Source organism: Mangifera indica, chromosome 15 (assembly GCF_011075055.1).
Source record: "Mangifera indica cultivar Alphonso chromosome 15, CATAS_Mindica_2.1, whole genome shotgun sequence".
In the NCBI taxonomy this organism is placed as follows: domain Eukaryota; kingdom Viridiplantae; phylum Streptophyta; class Magnoliopsida; order Sapindales; family Anacardiaceae; genus Mangifera; species Mangifera indica.
The window spans coordinates 2,455,357-2,468,206 of NC_058151.1; positions in this window are offsets into that span (position 1 = coordinate 2,455,357).

Here is a 12,850-nt window from a genome sequence, read left to right on the forward strand (position 1 = left end):
AATAAATATATTAATATAAAAGGGTAGATACGAGACACATGCATCCCAACCATGATTTTGGGGATATTTTTTGTTTCCGTTCCCATCCCCATTTTATTAGAGAATTTTCTCTCCGTTAGAGTTGGAGATAGTCAGGAATCTTAAATTTTGACCAAAATTGTCATTTGTATTTACATACGCAAATGGGTAGTAATAAGCATGGAAGCTAGGCTTATTGCCTTATATACACTCACAATAAAGGTTAAGTAGAATTGTTTTGCGATCAGTCTAGGAAGAAAAGATGACAAAATATGTCAACTTCAATAGTGGAGAAATATTCCATAACTCTAGTATAATGTTGATGTAATCCTCTTCATTCTGTGACAGGTGAGTAAGCTTCAGGGTCTGCGAGATGTCTTGTAATGTGAGGCCAAACAAATTAAGAGCCACAAATATATACATCGATCTAATTATCTAAAAGCAAGTCAACTATTTCAAGTTGTGGTCTCAGTTTTTCATTTCTCCTTAGCAACACATTCCTCATTTTCTTGAAAATTTCTTGACCACCTTTGTTGCTCAAATAATTGCTCAGTTGAAATATGCAGAGTTAAACGATAAACTGAGAAATGCTAGTGGAATTTTTAAGAGAACTCAGTCCGGTCATGTTCAATCGAAATTACATCCGTCATGAATAGCTAATGAAGGATTGTTTATTGAAAGTTAGTATCAAAAGCTCTATTAAATCGATGTTATTAGTTATCTTAACTTAAATTTTAAACCCTAAACTTTACTATATATCATATTAGTTTGTACTTCAATTTACAACTTAGGGTTTAGCCGACCGTTTCCGTACATTGATTATCATTATTTGGCGTTTCTTTTCTGCCAACGTGAGTTAAACAAGGTTTACATTGCAAATGCGAAAACTTGCGATTTCAAGGTTTTAGAAATTAATGCTTACTATGTACTGCCCTTTATAAAACAATTTGATTGATTCTTGTCTTTTCATTTATGTTGAAAGGCCTTTTTTAATTTACAACAATTTGAAAATTTGGCTTTTCAATTTGACTAACTAAATGATTTAAGTGCCCTAACTATCATGTTCTTGGCCCTTGTGGCTCTTCCAAATTGAGGTGTTTGTGACCTTCCAATTTGCTCACTTGAATTGTTGCATGATTTCATACCATCCCTTTAGTTTCTTCATTCTGTGGTTATAATCTTTCGATCACAGACTTCCTTGATCATTTCCTTTAAAATCATATCCCTTCTTCACTTGTTCAAATATAGTAATTATGGTAATTGATGATAAGTATGTAGGATTTAGCATACATGAATTGTCAAAATTTTTATCATTCAATTCTAATTTTAGGATCTATGTATAAAATATAAAATACTGAATTAAAGTGTTTAGAATTATATGAATACTTTGATCTCTATGCAATATGAATTGATAACGCTATCAAGATTATTATCAATATTATTTGCTTGAGATTACCTACATCAGAATGATTGGTTTTTCACTTTTGAAACCTTTTCAAAAGATAATTTTTGATAGATAAAACTATATTGTATGATTTTCAGAGATGGGATCTAGTCAATATAAAATAGGTCATTGAACCCTCTTATCAAAAATCCAATAAATTAAAAAATCTACACTTGTACTGTCTACTTATATTATAACATTTAAGTATATAAAACTTATATTTATTAAACACTTAAGTCTATATACTAACTATCATTTAACTATTCAATTATTCATTTTATTAAATCAAAATTATAATTATTGTTAACTCGCATAAAAATTTTTGTTAACATTAGGCATAATTCGTGTTAATTAGAAGAAGATTTGAAATGCCAATTTTATGTAAGGTTGTGATGAAGAATGCTAAAAGATGACATTAACAAACTGCTACATGCATTGTTAAGGGCATCATACTAGCTGGAAGGGTCTTCATCATGGCTGCTAATTACGTTTAATCAGCATGTAATCGTTACCGACTAATCTCATCATCCATCTTTATTAGATAGATAATTTATCTAATTTACGCAAATTATTCATATTATTTTTACATATTTTGACCTTGTGTTTAATTATTTGTTTAAAATCGATGTTCATAGATATATATTTTAAGAGAAAAGGCATAAAGCATGATTTTGTCTTTCTGTTGATCTCATACATGACTGGTAAACGGTTTCTATTCTTGATATATAGCTGGACTAAGAATATACAAACATTAAATATAATTATTAAGGTTTTAATCGTATTTAATTAGGGATAATCTGTATTATTAGAGCATACAAGCTTATGCATGCCTTTGTACGCATGTGCTTAGCATCTTCATCACAGATAGATTGAAGAAAGAAGCCAACCTGATGCATGCTTAATTAGCTAATTATTGTTCAAATGTAACAATCATACATGTTGCGTGATGTGCTGTTTTTTGAATTAATTTGTCAAATTTAAAAAGGCCAAAAGATTATTCCCACCCAAGGATTGGTCTATTTCCAAACTCTCACCTGCTATATTTTGAAAATTCAAATATCCACCTATTATCTAATTTCGGTTAAAATTTGTCATTAGTTACAAAAGTGAAAACACTATTTAACCAATAACATAAAAAACTAACATTTTATCTCATTTCCCTTTTAGTTAAAAAAACTAATAATTTTTCTTACTCAAAAGTTTGAAAAATTATTTTTTCCCTCTTAAGATTTTATTCTTTCTTTTTTTCTTTGGCGATTATTCTCCGACTGACTTCTCAAACCTTCTTCTCTGTCAGTGCTCCCTCTTGCCTCCTGGATGGAGGTGAATTAAAGTTTGGACTGAGACATGATAAATCAAAGATGAATTAAAGAAGGAAGGGCATCCTCTGATTATTCTTTTTAATTGTTCATAGAGAGCACGGTGTAAGAAGGAATAATAACACTATAAAGATATAAGTTTTGCTTAAATAATCCAACCACTTAATAAAAATCTTTTACTGTTTTATTACTTTTGCCAAACACTCTTTTTACTTTCAAATTACAACTTTTATATAATATCTCAAGATAGTTACTTTATTATATTGGTTCACTTATATTTTTACATGCAGAGGGCTTATTACAAAATATTTTAATTTATAAAAAAATAAATATAAAATAAAAGTATTAATCTCTTTACCTCTAAAGGATAGTTTGAGTAACAAAATAGGAGATTTCATATATGAAAGAGCACGAGTTTAAATATCTTTTAATGATATTTCAAGATCAAATTCTTAACGAAGTGGGAAAAATCAAAACGTCTCCCAAGTGGGAGAAGAACATGGGTGGAAAGGTCAGCTTTGGTCATCAAAGAAGCAATGAAACAAATGCAAACCTTATGGGAAAAATGTAATTTTTTAAAATTAGGTTAAGAGAAAATTATGAGTTTTTAAAATTAAGGTGGAAAAAAAGATAACAATTTTTTAAATATTACTAGTTAAATGATAATTATACCCTTAAATTTAACGAATTTTATTAATTTTAACAACTGATAGGTAGATATTTGAGTTTTCAAAATTTAGCGGGTGGAAATTGATAGTAAACTAAACCTTGGGTGGGAACATGTGCTTTGGCCATTTAAAAATTAATTAGGTGCTAAGCAAATGGTACAACGCTTGATTAATAAATAATGATCGGTTTAGCAAATTATTTAATTAATATTAAATCATCAACCAAACTATACGATTAATTTAACATTATTGACTGCATGTGATTATTAACGTAAGCTTTTCGCTCAGTACATCTTTGAATCTTTAATTTTTATCAAAATACAATTTTCACAGGTGCAAAACGCTCCATATATAAATAATTAGCTTAATTTTCTCATGCCCATTGCTTAATTTAAGCCATAATTGAATTACAAATTAATTATTCCACCTACTTTGAAGATCAATGGGGGAAATAATACATAACCCTTCATTGCTAGATTTAAGTTAAGTAGAAAGATCATACCTTAATTGCGATTATTAGTCTTAAATCCTAATTAAGACATTAATTGTTGATTCATTTTTTTAAGTAATTAATTTGAAAGTTTTACAAATATATCAAAAGGTTGGAATTATGATTTTTTTCTTAGAAATTTTAATATTTTATTAGTTTTATCCATCTCTTTTTCACTTTTACCTCTTTGTAGAGCCAAAATCTTTATAAATTTTATACTCTAAAGTCTCATTGTCTCTTCCCATTTCAAAAGAGGTGAGTTCCTTCAATGGTGCTTATAATTTAAGTGTAAATGTCTATATCTTTCTCATTCAAATCCCTTTCTAATGGGACCTTAATCAAATTATTTATGTTTTGAAGACGAATCTCAGCTTTGAACAATTGAGGTCAAAGAAAATGATCATTTTTTTGCATTTTCCAGTAATATTTTTGAACCAGACAAATGTTATTGGCCTATGACGCTATGACACCCACTTTAGTTTTTCTTCCCAAAATTATTAATATATAAGACTTGAGATTTGTGGATTTATATATAAAATTAATTAATGCATTTGTGTCTTTTTCTTTTGATGCTTCGCCATTTTAAAGAGGTATGGTAAAAGAGCCCTAATTAAAGCATTAGGGTTACATTGTCCATGAAAAATTATTAATTACGATTCAATGCATTACATCAAATATTAATTTTATATAATTTTATTTAAATTAGTAGTTTTTTTAATATTTTGCTCTCTTCAATGCCTCAAAGAGGCTAATTCGATTGATTAACGTCAAGGAATACATTAAAGTTTCTCAAATAAATTATTCTTATATGTATGTCTCATCAAAGGAGGGAGAAATGTCTTGATAATTGTAAAGTTATTTTATTTATTGGGATTCTTATAGGATTATAAGGGGATCAATATATCTTTTTTTTTTTTAAATTAAAATATTTTTTAATAAGCCTTTTGTTGTAAAAATATATTGTTGAGGCCAGAAATTTAGCTATTCAAGATATTACATGAGAGTTGCGATTTGAATATAACGAAAGTGCTTGTCTAATTAACAAAAGAAATAAAATAATAAAAGATGTTTTGTTAAATGATTTAATTTTTTGAGTAAAATCTATGTTTGTTATGGTGTTGTAACTTTTTTTTTTTTTGTGTTTTCTTTAGAAATAATTAAAAAGAATGATACTTCTAAAGAAAATTCAGAGGATGATTTTTGTTTTGGCTTAGAAGGATTATAAACATTATGGAAAGAAGAGAATGTTGTTATCCAGGTGCATGTGGTGCTTTGATTAAGAAATAACATGTATCATTAGTGTCATTGCAAGTTTAAGTAGGCTAGATATAGCATCACAACTTTTCATTTAATATCATACATATTATCTAATGATAGAGTCATTTTGCGTTATGCGTATTGTCTAATCAGTAGAGTTACTTTACATTTAATGTGTTGTTAGACTGATACATTTCTTTTTTTTTTAAGTAAGCATAAATATTAATAAAAAGGACTTAATCAAGATAGGAAGACAACCTAAGCTCAATTCTAAACATTTCAAAAGGGCAACAAGAGAACAAGGCCAAAACCAAACCTTTACCCATAGGACAAACCCTAGGAGAAGGGGATATGAGAACATCACAAAAGGGGGAAATATCTCCTCTTGATGAGTATCTAAGAAAGTATATTTCCTTTATATTAAATATGATACAACTAACTTGATTAATAAGATGATGATTATACGTAATTGTATATTCTGACAATTTGAACACATTGCTTAATGGTGAATATGTGGTCATGTTTGAATTTTTTGAACATCTTCTTTCTCATAGAGGATTGACTCTTCTTGCTACACCAGAGTGAGAATATGTATCTATATTATATAAGTCTATGTGCATAAACTATGAGTTATGTACACACTGTTAGGTGCACATCAAAGAACTGCTAGCTCCGACTGATGTTTTCCAAGATAAAATTTTTAAGGAGTGAATTTACCCTCAGAACATATTCATTAATTCACCCGGCCGTTGTTTTAATAATGCAAGTACTTTTTAATTATTTATTTATTCTATTTTCTCTCAATATATAAACAGCGTATCATGATATATAAACAGCTAAAAATTTTATTCCTCTCTCAAACGCCCAAGTTTAGATTACAAGATCTAGCATTTCATTTTTTTATTTTTTTTATTATTTAATATTGCAGAAGGATCAGATGGCGTAGATCAACTTTGGGAGTTTATTTTTGAATCTTGATCTCTTAAAAAAAAGAATCAACCATCTTGATCCATGAATGGCGCTGCAAGTTTCTCAACAACATCAGGAATAAAAATGGTAGAATCTCTTATCCTTCATCATTTATTTGACAATTTTTTGAAAATAAAATTTTAAGTCGTTGAAAATAAAATAATGTAAATAGCAATGTGGTCGACCGCACAGTACTATCACTTGTGTCCTTGTCACTTTGTTTAAGAATATTAGGTCACCGGCAGTCCATTAGTGTAAATTAGCCCAAAAGATTTATTCCCACCCAAGGTTTGGTGGCCACACGATAGGTGGTTTTCGCATAAAAAAACCACTGGAGAGGAAGAGATTGCTGATGGTGGGGTTGACAATGTATTAGAGTGAATCGTTAAGAAGAATGGTCACTGAAAGAAAAAAATATTTTTTTTTAGGTGTAAGTACAATATTTTGAACTTTAAAGAAACAGATGTTAACCTTTAAATATGAAAACATTAGATGATGGAGGTGAAAAAGTAATTTTTTAAAATTAAGTTAAAAAGAAATTGTTAATTTTCAAACTAAAATATGAAAATGAGATAATTTTTTTTTTTTAAATAAAATCATTAAATGACGTTTTTATTCTTGACACTAACTACAAAATTTAACAGATAAATGTATATTTCAGTTTTCAAAATTTTATAAATAAAAGTTAAAAAATACAATAAACCTTAGGTGAGAATAAGTCTTTTGGCTATAAATTAATTATACTAGAATTTCTTAATTAGCTAATTCCATTTTTTAATTACCATTTTCCACTAGCATTTAATCGTAAATTAAAAGCTAATGAATCGAAAACTTCTATTGATCAACATTCTCGCTCTATATTTTTAAATATTTCTTTATATTACTTTTTATCCATTATAAGATTTTACTTTCCTTTTAAAAAATACTAGAAATAAGAATAGTGTAAATCGGAAAAAAAAAAAGTTATACAGACAAACTATGCAAAACAACAATTATAATATGTATCATTATTCATATCATTTATTAAAGTTGTTTTTCTATTTGTGCTCATTTTATTTTAAGCCATCTAAATTTGTAAGTATGAGCTTGCATGTAAATTTGTATTTAAATATATTTTAATCAATCTTTAATTATTGAGGTATGTTGAACAACTAATATATGAAGGCTATCCCTTATATAATTTTGTAATTTCATACACTTGTGAAAATTTGTTTACATAATTTTATGGGGAATATATGGAGGTTGGCATATGTATTAACAAGATTCAATCCAGAGAAAAACACGAAAAATGAGCCCTGTGAGTGGCTTGAGTGATAAAGGGATGAATTTTCAAAGTAGAGAGTTTGAGTTTAAGTTTCTCCTTCGACATATTAAAATAAAACTTTTAACTTAATTGATTCAATAGTTACAGGGTCGATTATTGAATCTTAGATATAAAGCTTCCATTAGTCATCCCTCCCTATTATAATAATCCGTTATACAACTTTGACTTTCCACTAATCTAGTGTGATTCATGATAAAAATACACATTTTAGAGTAAATCGCAAGAATTACATTTTTTAAATGTAATTATTTTAAAATCACATTGGAAAAGATGCAATCCAAAAATTTTTATAATTGACTTTAATACATTTATTTTTTTTTTTAATTTTGAGAGGAAAAACATGTATGTTATAGACAATGGCCAAAAGACTTATTCCCACCTAATGTTTAGTATATTGACAAAATCTTATCTATTAATTTTCAAAAATCTAAATGCCCACTGGTCATTCAAATCTGTTAGTTTAATTATAAATTATTAATTTACTTTTATTAACATATATGTATACATACATACGGAAAACTAAAATTTGATGAAGGAGTACATTGTTCAGAAAATTGACTTTTTCTCTCGTCCTAGGGTTTAATACTATTCATATTGATCCTCTTATAGTCACCGTCCAAAGTTTTGAGACATTACCCTTTCATCCTTGTCTTCCATGATTTTCACAACCAACTTCGATGAATTTCTTCATTTATCTCTAGCCGACGAAGAAAACCAAGGAAAATATCTTAACGACTAAGAAAATTGATATTGTGGACAAAAAACTGTTTAACTGAGTTGACAAAAAAATATAGGAACCAAGCCGATGTCCTTGTGTGCCAATTAGAAAAGAGGATGGTTGGAATGAGATACGATAGAGGGAAGGAACAAAGCCGATGTGACAAGCATCCATGAGTATGATAGACGCGTTGGAAATATCAGGGAGGAGGGAAAGGGTGCTGACAAGATGGTTGATGACATGTAAAAGTGAATTGCTAAAAAGAATGATCGTTAAAAAAAAAAAAATGTAGTTGTACGGATATAACTATAATGTTCTAAAATATAAAGGGATAGCTATAATGAGTAAAAAAATAAAACCCTAGCAAAGAGGAAAAATGTAAGTTTTCAACATTAAGTTGAGAGATAATTGTCAGTTTTCAAAACTAAATTAAAGAAGAAAAGATAAAATTTTATGTTTTTAATATTATTTATTAAATGATATTATTACTTTTATAACTAACAAATTTTCTAATGATAATAGCTAATCAATAAGTACTTGAATTTTTGAAAATTACCAAGAAAATTTTTATCAATAAATTAAATCTTAGATGAGAATAAGTCTTTTGGCCTTAAATGTTTGTAGTTTAAGAAGCCGGTGGATAAAAAATTATGATTTTAGCAAACCTTGATGAAAATAGTTTTACAGAAAGCCCGCTTTGTCAAAATTTCAGGGCCTTTTATAATTTACTAGAACTCTTCAAATTCTAGCACTCAAAATGGCACATTTACATTTCAGTCAAATTATATATATAATTTATATATATAAATAATAATATATGTTATCACTTGATTTGATATTATTTTATTTTTAATTTTTAATTATTTAATTATATAATGATATATCATTATTTATTACATAATATAACATTACTTTTTATATTTAACTCATTTTATGTCTTTACCCTCTGGCCATTTTTTTAAGAAATAGAATTAATTTTAGGAAACGACAAAATATATTGATTCAACCAAAAGTTTCCATCTTTTTCTTTTCCATTCAACCTAAGGTCAAACTATTATTTTGGCACATATCTAAAATAAATTTGTTTATAGTAGTTGTTGGATTATAATTCGACCGTATTTGCAATAAAAAAAAAACATAAAAAAAATATTTAGTTCAACCAAATCGCTCCATTGATTGATTAATCCTCTCTTCCCTATGTTAATTATATAAAATTGTAGAGGGATTGTTCATGGTTACATAAGAAACAAAAATGAAAAAGGACAAAAGGTGAATTGTTTAAAGCAAAACCCAGCTAGGGTTGACTGATGAGTAATTTTTTACATTAAACAAAATCAACCTTGGTCAACTCTTATTCTTCTCCCAATAAAATTTAAGGTATAATCGCATAAAAACTCGCTAAAACTTTGAATCGAATATGATAAAAATCTCATATTCCAAGATGAGAAGTCTTCAAAATTACACCATTTTAATTTATTTGACCTCCATTAATGGACTTTGCAACTTGTGTTTCCACTTGCAATTTATTTGGTGACAAAGCGCATCTGCATAGGTTCTTTTGGTTATAGCCACATCGATTCCCATTTTATTATGTGCTTAATTAGTTGATTTAATAATTAATGGATAATTAATCATGTTTCAAACTAATTAATTAAATTAAGGAGCTAATGAAAGTGAAATAAAGAGAAGGAGACTAGGTCATTTTACCTGGCCGGCGGTCGGCATTGACGAAACTTCATCTTGATTAGGGCCTCAACAACCTACATACAAATTAAAATTATTAGTTAAATACATTTAATTAACAAATCTCTGTCCTCTTGTAGATCCTTTTACGTAGGGGCTTTAGCTTTATGACAAATTTGTTCATTTGTTTCGTACAATGCAAAATTTGAGGTGATATAAAGACTTTGTTGTTTGTGTGTAGGCTATAGGCACTCACTTTTATTAGGGAAATTTCAATTAATAATTAGCATAATTAAGAATGCTTAATTTTGGAATCTTGTTGTTTACCTTTGACTTTTTTAAAGTTAGGTTGTACATGTGATTTCCTTGTACTTTTTGATCCAGGAACCTTGTTTGCTTAGCAGTTTAATAAGAGGGTCAACTTTTGTTATTTCAATGGAATTTGAATTAATAATAAACCAGTTGAAAATTAAAATTTGCTTAAATTTTGAATATTTACATTATTAAGTTTTTAAATACACCGTTCAATACGCTTATATTGAAATGATAGCATATTAAGTGCATTAGTCTAAAGCATGCATTTTCATTATTAGTGCAATTCCACCACGTTATTACAAGCATCTATTTGATCACTATACTAGTTAGTGAAATATAATGTAATGAAAATTTTCTAGGTTTGAACATGAGTGCTTGTGGTTCAACTTCTATAGTTATATTCTCTTTATCTTTTTTTTTTGGTAAGTTATATTCTCTTGATCTTTCTCGTTATTTTCTATTATTTCATTCATTCCGAAATCTTTCAACAAACTACCTCTTGTTTTTTCATGTCGAAGTTTGAATTTTTAAATTTATGTATATTTGTTATTGTACATCACATCTTCATTTATGATAACATATTTATTCTTTATGATCTAACAATTTTGCTCATCCCAAAAACATTAATCAAAACTCAAACGTTAGCATAACAGGTAAAAAAAATTTCTTAGATTATTTATTATCAAGTTTAGTTCTAAGAGTAAAGCTAATGTGAATATAGGTTAAATAATCAAATACTTTTAAGAAAGAATAATTTAGCTCCTTGTTATTTCAAACTTTTAGGATATTGCAATTTAGTATTAAAAAAGGTCTTCACTATAATATTAATTATATCAATACAAAATGTTTGTAGTATTCCAACATACAATCACATGTTTCTTGCACCTTTATTTAATGTTTTATTCATCCTCTCAACAATACTATTCTTATAAATAGTTAAAAAAATAGTCTTCTTCTTCTCGATCCCTTTGTTGGTACAATATTCTTTGTACATTTCATCAATTTACTCTTTCCTATTATTGGATTGTAAGCACTTCACCCTTAGGTTTCTCTCATTCTCAACCATGACTTTCCACCTTTTTGGGTGTAAAAAAGAAAAAATCATAATTGTTTTTTTTTTTTTAAATAAACCCATACAATTTTGCTTGTACCATCAATAAATGTCACCTAGTATTTTAAGATTTCATAGGATAACACATGGGTTGGTCCGCACACATCTACACGAGCCAACTCCAACTTCTCTGTGTGCCTTTACTACTTTGGAAAAACTCACTTTTTTCTATTTGCCAAAGAAGCAACTTTCACACGAACTAAGATCAATTGACTTCAAGTTTGGTGGTTTTTCCTTTGGTTGAAGCTTTTTCATTTCTTTCATGTCATATGCCCAAGTCTATAATGCCACGTACTCAAAGTAAAATTTGCGTTTATGACTAGAATTGATCTCTATTCCTAGAAGTCATGCAGAGAGTTTCATTTCTATTTCCACATACAACAACCATGGCTCTTTTAGTGACTTTCCATGAAACACACATAAAGGATGCATTGTGCCCATTTAACCATGTCTTACTTTTTGAATTTTTGACATAGATTTGTTCATTACCTTCAACCAAGAATCACCATACCTATAATGTAAAAAGGTTCTCCTTCTGTTAGTTATACCTTTCCATGATTTCTCTGTGGAATTTCACAATGTGCAGTGGCATGGAATGTAGCTCGTGAATCTAAAACATAAGGGTAGGTTTGGTTTAAGGGACAAAAAAATTACTTTGATAATATATCTTTTATTACTTATGTTACTTTATTTGGTTGTAAGTAATGAAAGATTCCGATAATATTCTATTACCACTGACGATGTGACATGTAATATAAGAGGTAATCTAATTATCAACTCTACTTTAAATATTAAAAGATTATCAAAATTTTCTTTATTTTGTTATATTTTTATCTTTATTTATTAATTTTTTAGGACAAAAATATCTTTATTTAATATAATAAATAATATAAAAAAATATTTTAGAATAATTATATCAAATGATATTTAAATAAAATAATATCTTAATAATATTTTATTACATTTAACAAAAAACAATAACTATTTATACTTACTAGTTTTTATCAAATATAGTAATACTTTATACTCAATAATTTTCTAGGTAATCTTATCTTTATTCACTTACGATATTGGTAATATCATTAATGTTGTTCTCCTCTTTCTTGATGCTTTGTAATTCCTTTGCATATAGTATGTATTTATCAAAATTCCACAACTATATCTTTTTTCCAAAGCAAGAATTGCTTCTTTCGATCATTGACTTTGACTTTGATTCTCTCTATTAGACTCTGTTTGAATTTTTGTCGTAGCGTGCCGATACCTCTTGTTTCAATATTCAAAGTATTTATTATCATTTCACCCAAATCTTTCTAATGAACCTTCTTAGCAAGAGGATTATCCTTGACCTCAATAAATTTTAATTCCACAATACTAGTTGAATTACTAATTGTTGCCCTCATGAGCTCCAAATTGTTTGGTGGGATCATTAATGTTGTTCTCCTCTTTCTTGATGCTTTGTAATTCCTTTGCATAGAGTATGTATTTATCAAAATTCCACAACTATATCTTTTTTCCATTGCTTCTTTCGATCATT